Source organism: Dendropsophus ebraccatus, unplaced genomic scaffold (assembly GCF_027789765.1).
Source record: "Dendropsophus ebraccatus isolate aDenEbr1 unplaced genomic scaffold, aDenEbr1.pat pat_scaffold_1513_ctg1, whole genome shotgun sequence".
Lineage (NCBI taxonomy): Eukaryota > Metazoa > Chordata > Amphibia > Anura > Hylidae > Dendropsophus > Dendropsophus ebraccatus.
The window spans coordinates 24446-32350 of record NW_027208935.1 but is presented as its reverse complement, the minus strand read 5'-3'; the positions used below and the strand labels follow the sequence as shown (position 1 = coordinate 32350).

Below are 7905 nucleotides of genomic sequence, written 5' to 3'. Positions count from 1 at the left end.
CCAATAGACCACAGTGTAAAGTACGGCCAAGAGCCATATTTACACTGTGAGCACAGGCCATTACGTACAGCAGCTGTTCACTGGATAGCGGCCTTACAAAATAGACCTGTCAATTATTTTGTGCGGCCGCAGAGAACAACGGCCGTAGTGTATACAGAGTGTGTACACTATGGGGGAGATTTATCAAACATGGTGTAAAGTGAAACTGGCTCAGTTGCCCCTAGCAACCAATCAGATTCCATCTTTCATTTTCCAAAGAGTCTGTGAGGAATGAAAGGTGGAATCTGATTGGTTGCTAGGGGCAACTGAGCCAGTTTTACTTTACACCATGCTTGATAAATCTCCACCTACGGCCATTGTTCCATACACTACTATACAATAAGGCAGTGCTGTTAAACAACGGCCATTGTTGCACTTTTCAACAACGACTGTTGTTTAACAGCCAAATACAGTGTGTGAACATGGCCTTATAATGGATTTGATGACGGGATACTTATAGTCTCTCAGCTTAATAAGAGATGTGTAAAATGAGCAAACAGAGATGGTACTGTCCTGAGCAGTCCTTTTGATGCTGTGCTGATGCATCATGGGATTGATAGCAGATATGAAGATGTATTCGAAGATGCAGTTTGAAATTTTAAAGTCAAGATGGTGGTTGGTCAGAAGTCACATGGCCCATATACAGTAATGAAATGTATTATACAGCAGAGCTGGGATGAAACGGATGACACTACAAGAACTGTGATAGTGAGTGTACATTACTATCAGGGAATACTGCTTTATGACCACAGTCACACACTGCACTCAGCAGCCTCACTCCCTGTATCAATCAAGTAATCTAGAAATAAGAAAGAAAATGAGACACCTCCAATATGTAGAAAACATCTATTTACTGTAGTTTTTATACCATGTATTCATGTACAATTACAGAGACCATATACAGAGTGCAATACAGCAATGAGGGGCTGGGGGACGTGTAGGTCTGGGGGGCTCTAGTCTTCCATGTAGAGCTTCTCTTTCCTCAGTCTCATCGTCTCTTTTACTTCCTGCAGCTGTCTCCTCTGTGTGACCATAGAACAAGGATAAAAGCATGAGAGGTATAGACACTACAGCAGTGAGGACAGGGCACAGCATCAGACTATGCCATCACTATAAGATCATAGGCCGACCTCTGGGACTCCGACCAGTCCTCACAATAAAGGGGAATGCAACAGTGATGTACTGCACTGTATAGAAGGTCACACACACACACACACACACACACACACACACAGTACACTGTATATATGTTGCAGAGAAATGATAGAATCAGGGATTTAATCAAATCCTGGGAAATTATGGAAAGTATGCGCCGTTACATCATTTTCCTAGGGAATTGATCAAATCACTGACCCCTTTCAGGGAAATGATGGAATGAACTCCATCATTTAACCCCTCCCACCCACCCCCGTCCTGTGGGCTCTGCTCCCCGTCCGCCTCCTCTCTGCTCCCTGTTCCGCTTGTTTCCTCTGCTACCCGCTTCCCGCTCCCCCGGCCTGTCTGTTCTGCTCCACGTCTGCCCCTGCACGCCTTCTGGGAGGTGTGCTGCTCTGCTCCCCGTCGGCCCCGCCCTGCGACATGCCTCCTGCTCCCCCGGCCCTTCCGCTCTGCTACACGTCCGCCCCAGCACCATATGCCTGCAGGGAGGTGTGCCGCTCTGCTCCTGGTCCGCCTACGGTCCCGTTCGCCCCGCCCCGCGACATGTCTCCTGCTCCCCCGGCCAATCCGCTCTGCTATATGTCCGACCCAGCACCATATGCCTGCCGGGAGGTGTGCCGCTCTGCTCCCCGTCGCCATATGCCTGCCAGGAGGTGTGCCGCTCTGCTCCTTGTCCGCCTCCGGTCCCGTTCGCCCCACGACATCGTCCCATCCGCTCTGCTCCACGTCCGCCCCAACGCCGTATGCCTGCAAGGAGGTGTGCTGCTCTGCTCCTTGTCCGCCACCGGTCCCGTCCGCCCCACGACATCGTCCAGTCCGCTTTGCTCCACGTCCGCACCAACTCCGTATGCCTGACAGGAGGTGTGCCGCTCTGCTCCTCCGTCCACCCCTGGTCCCATCTGCCTCGCCACCATTTGCCTGGCAGGGAGACGAGCCGCTCCGTTCTCCCGTCCGCCCTGCCGCCATAGCCTGCCGGGGAGGTGGGCTGCTCTGCTCCCTTTGTCTGCCTCCGCCACCGTATGCCTGCCAGGGAGGTGTGCCGCTCTGCTCCTCCGTCCACCCCCGGTCCCATCTGCCCCGCCACCATCTGCCTGGCAGGGAGGTGTGCCGCTCTGCTCCCCCGTCCGCCCTGCCGCCATAGCCTGCCGGGGAGGTGAGCTGCTCTGCTCCCTTCGTCTGCCTCCGCCACCGTATGCCTGCCAGGGAGGTGTGCCACTCTGCTCCCCCGTCCGCCTCTGCCGCCAAACATAGAGCCGGGTGACTCCTCAATCATTCATTTCCCTGATCAAATCCCTAGGGAAATGATGTAACGACGCGTTCTTTCCATCATTTCCGGGGATTTGATCAAATTCCTGATTCTATCATTTCACTGCAGCGTATATATGTTCAGAAAAGGCTCGGAGCATGACATTGGGGCGTAAACTACATTCAGGCTCTTGAACCCAAAAGCCACACGCTCATCAGTGCTCGTATATGTTGGCATCCCATTTTGCTAGGGTGCCAGGGTACAGGTGCCACAGAAGGCACACATGTAAGGTAAACGTGGTCTAACGGTATGTGCACACTATGGATTCGGAGCGGAGATGTTCTTCGCATCCCATAGATTCCATTCTATGTTCAGGCAAATTCCGCCATCCACCCAAAGAATTGACATGTCTATGAGACGGGCGTAATTCAATTGGGCGTGCGTCGGAATCCACTTGAAGTTCTTTGCTTGGAATCCATAGTGTGCACATACCCTTAGAGCCCTTTTACACGGGTCGATTATCAGCAATGAGTGTTGAAATCCTCATTCAACCAGTAATCAGCCCGTGTAAAAGCGTCAGCGAGCAGCCAAGAAGCGAAAAAACACCCGATCCTCAGCCAATCGCATCTTTTATGCAGCCTTAAAAATAATCATTTATCGGTCGTACATCTCCCTGTGTAAACATAGCAATGAATATAAATGGCTGTACGAGCCATACAGGGGCCGTTTCATTAATTGTGCTGTATAAAAGAGCACTGATCTCGTTGATCAGATGTGGTTTGCAGCTGCAGGAGGCCAAAGATTGGTTAGTGTATAAGGACTGTCAGAATGTGTAGTACAAGAGGATTGTCATGATTAGACTAATGATGCCTTCAAAAAAAAATGATGGGGGTACCAGGAATGCATCCCCATCCTACCCAGCCCTTTCTACTTGTATAACTAAGGGTACGTTCATACGTACTGACTTGCACCGGAAATCTCGCTGCGAGTTTAGCAGCAAGATCCGCTACGAGTTAAGGTCCTGGCAGATCCCTGGGACTATATACTCAGTATGTAATGCAGCCGCCCCCTTAACCCCTTCCGCTCGGCTCCCCCGCTGTCTGTATATACATTACCTCTCTCCTTGCCGCACGGGGTCCCCGCTTCCTTCTCTGCCACCCAGCCAATCAGTGTGTTGCCCAGCCGCAGCCACTGATTGGCTGGGCAGGAGAGCCGGACGCCGGGACCCCGTGCAGTGAGGAGAGAGGTAAAGTATATACAGACAGTGGGGGAGCCGGCTGGCAGCTGAAGGGGTTAAGGGGGCGGCTGCATTACATACTGGCAGAGGTCTTTCAGACCGCTGCGAGTATGTAGACCCAGAGGTCTGCCAGGACCATAACGGATCTTGCTGCAGAACTCACAGCCAAATTTACACTGCTAGTCGGTACGTGTGAACGTTCCCTTAAAGGGAATCTGTGAGCTGCAATTCACATTCCAGAATGCTGATACTGTCAGGACAAGAAGACCCATGATACTTATATATCCAGCTGTGCTTCCATTTTTTTTATTCTCTAGTTCAGGGATGGGGAACCTTTGGCTCTTCAGCTGTAGCAAAACTGCAATTCTCATCAAGCCCGGACGGACAAAGCAAAGCTTTGGCTGTTCAGGCTTGATGGGAATTGTAGTTTCGCAACAGCTGCAGAGCCAAAGGCTCCCCATCCCTGCTCTAGGCAGAAAGAGCCAAAAAGGCTTTCCTAAGACCCTAAAGTGGAGCGGCAATCACAGCTGACAGATTCTCTCTAAATCTGTCACTAATAAAAACATGTCTCTAGTTCTGAGGGTTCAGACCTCAACTGATCACTAGAATGAGCTGAGAGACAACCGCACTGCCGGGCTCTTCTCTCCTCTCTCTGTGAGACCTGGACAGCCCCATAGACGTGCACTGTGAGTCCACCCAGGTCATGTTACACAGAGCGGGAATAAACACCCTAAACCAGGGATAGGGAACCTTGGCTCTCCAGCTGTTGCAAAACTACAACTCCCATCATGCCTGGACAGCCAAAGCTAAAGCTTGTAGTTTTGCAACAGCTAGAGAGCCAAGGTTCCCTACCCCTGCTCTAAGCCTTCAGTGCCCCGCCGGGCTCAGTGCTGCCAACATGAAGATATCGCTGCCACAAAAATGAACGCATGGCACAATGCTACCGATACACAAGCCCCTAAGCATATGTATGGACAGAGTCCGCTTCCTCTTCCCAATCACACGGTTGTTACCTGTTCATCTTGTTCAGGGGGATAAATCTCTCTCTGGAAAAAAAAATAAAATAAAAATTATAACAATCTTTATCCGTTCATATAAACCCATATGGGAGCAGTATGTATGGGCCCTACAGTACAGCATATACACGTATATGGAAGTATATTCACTCTATGGCGTCTCAGGCCATGGCTATTATGTTTCTGATTCCAAATGGTGGAATACTGGTATTAGGCAAGTGATGCATATATAAGCCCACTCCAGTGCTACTGTATACCGTAACTAGTTCAGGACCACAAGGAAAGCTGGATGACAAACCCACCCATAGTGGTCATACTGACTGTCACCCAGCTTTCCTAGAAACGGATAAGACACAGCTATGAAGAAGGAGATCTAGATCTGTGTACTATAGACCCTTTTATAACACCATTTTCTCTCCAGCTGTTGCAAGAAACTATAATTCCCAGCATGCTTTGACATCCCTTGTGGCTTTGGATGAGCTACAGGTTTGGGACATTGTTCTGCAAGGCATCCTAATGGTAACAAGGTATCGCAGGGATCAGGCAAGAGCCCTCTAGTGGCCAATAATAGATGGTCATCTGGATACAGATTGTGACTTCAAGGGATACACCTGTAATCCATGTGATGGGAATAGTGGTATGAATCCACATGTCTATTACTGGACAGCTGATATACTGAGATCAGAAGTATATAAGACTTCTCTGTGACTTACCTTACGCTTCACTATGTATTCTTCAAAGTATTCTGGCTGATTAGAGAATCCAGAACATTGTGACAGGGAAGGTCAGGTACAGCGCCATCTAGTGAGGGGAAAAGGAAAGAGCAAGAAAACTGAAAACCAAGTCGCCTCATAGTAGTGTTCTGCTGGACCTGCGCTGCGGACACCAGGGACGGGGAACCGGCAGCCCTCCTGCTGTTGTATAACTACAATTCCCATCATGCCTTGGCAGCCCAGGCATGATGGAAATTGTAGTGTTCCCTATCCTTGGTGTATACCAATAAACCTTTGTGACTGGGGCCTATCCATTTTGTTTGTTGTTTTTGGATGGACCCTGTGATGGAGTTATCTCACGTAGGTGTGAACCCAGGGTGTAAAATGTTACAGGGTTTTATGAGAATACATCAAAGCCACCTTCTAGCTCCTAATATACTTTGTATTTTATTTTCTCGCCATTTTCAGGAACTCTCCTTGCTGTCAGTGAAAGGAAACCGTTGGTGATATGAAAAGCACAGGTACAGGTCACTAGGCCTTTAGGCAGCGCTGCCCCCCTGGCACTACAACCCCCATCATATCCCACTACATAACTTGCAGCAGTTGTGCTGTTGTGACACTACAACTCCCAGCATGCTCCAAACCAGCATCACTACACCTAATGTGACACTACAACTCCCAGCATGCTCCAAACCAGCATCACTACAACTGTGACACTACAACTCCCAGCATGCTCCAAACCAGCATCACTACACCTAATGTGACACTACAACTCCCAGCATGCTCCAGACCGGCATCACTACAACTGTGACACTACAACTCCCAGCATGCTCCAAACCAGCATCACTACACCTAAAGTGACACTACAACTCCCAGCATGCTTCAAACCAGCATCACTACAACTGTGACACTACAACTCCCAGCATGCTCCAAACCAGCATCACTACACCTAAAGTGACACTACAACTCCCAGCATGCTCCAGACCGGCATCACTACACCTAATGTGACACTACAACTCCCAGCATGCTCCAGACCGGCATCACTACAACTGTGACACTACAACTCCCAGCATGCTCCAAACCAGCATCACTACACCTAAAGTGACGCTACATCCCTCACTATACCCCACAGCAACTCAGCTAGTGTGGCACTACAACTCCCAGCATCCCCCAGTACAGAGCCAGTGGCTTCCCCTTTGCTGTCACACTACAACCCTCAGCAGGCCATGCTGGGACTCTTAGTACAGGTTGCAGTGCACACAGCAGCAGGCTATCCCCTTCATGCTCCCCCTCACATACAGCTCCTGCCCCTATAGACCACACAGGACACTTACCCGGAATATCTCCAGTTTGACCCCCATGTTGTACACAAGGCCACAGACCACGCCTCCTCTTCGTCTATTGGCTGCCGCGCTTGTCAGTCAGAGCAGGAAGACAGAGCACGTGACGACGTGCGCGTCGCCGGCCTGAAAACTGCGAGGCGCGCTCCCGAGTCTAGTGAAGCAACTACAGCTCCCAGCATACAGGCTGCAGGGCATGCTGGGGGTTATAGTTCCCATATATAATGACATAATAAACTTATAAGAGGATCTGCAGCCGTTCACACACTGACTCCCTGCAGTTACCTGATAACTTGTAGCTTAGCCTTATCCATGTATTGCATATGGCTGACAGAGGGGGAGCCCTTTCCTGTATAACAGGGATGAGGAAGCTTCAGCCCCCCAGCTGCTGCAGGACTACAACCCCCATCATTCCTGGACATCCAGCAATGTAGTTCTGCAGCAGCTGAAGGTTCCCTATGCTAACAGCTTAGATGCAATAGTCACTATTAAAGGGGTACTCCAGGAAAAATCCACAAGAAAGGGGAAAAATAGGAGATTGCAGGGGTCTGACCTCTGTACCCCCCACCACTCTCCATATCGGGCCCGGCCTCTGTATTATGTATAGAGCTGTGAGTACGCCACTATTCATTCCTATGGAGCCGTCAGAAGGAGACGAGTACATCGCTCATCCATCTTACTCGGCTGTGTCCGTCGCTCCATAGGAATTAATAGAGCTGATGGTCACGTGCCGTACCCGCGGCTCTATTCATGATAAAGAAGATGGGGTCCGATACGGAGATTGGCGGGGGGTGCCGTGGTTTGACCCCCCCGCAATTAATTTTCCCCTATCCTGTGGAATTTTTCCTGGAATACCCCTTTAACCCCGGCATCGAAGTGGTTAACTCTCTGGATCTGTGATATCTCTGATCCCAGCAGTTGTGGCAGGAGCGCTCTGCTATGTGTATCAGCCAATGATCTTACACATATAGCTGCAGGAGCAGATTAGCATGATGTATAAATATGTTATAACACAGTAATTAGAGATGAGCGAGTAGTGAAATATTCAACTTTCGAGAATTCGAATCGAATAGGCACCGATATTCGACTATTTGAACGAGTATTTGATCCCATTATAGTCTATGGGGAAAAAATTGCGGCACTTGAAAAATCAAAA

At 49.7% G+C, this 7905-nt stretch overlaps 1 long non-coding RNA gene across 1 annotated transcript; it reads right to left on the bottom strand.

Moving 5' to 3' along the window:
• Window positions 1-4693: 4693 nt before the first annotated feature.
• On the bottom strand, window positions 4694-6825 carry LOC138775310 (uncharacterized). Its single transcript, XR_011360536.1, has 3 exons — window positions 6744-6825; window positions 5410-5497; window positions 4694-4726 (listed from the first exon to the last, which is right to left on the bottom strand). It is a non-coding gene; the product is annotated as an uncharacterized lncRNA (long non-coding RNA).
• Window positions 6826-7905: the final 1080 nt, after the last annotated feature.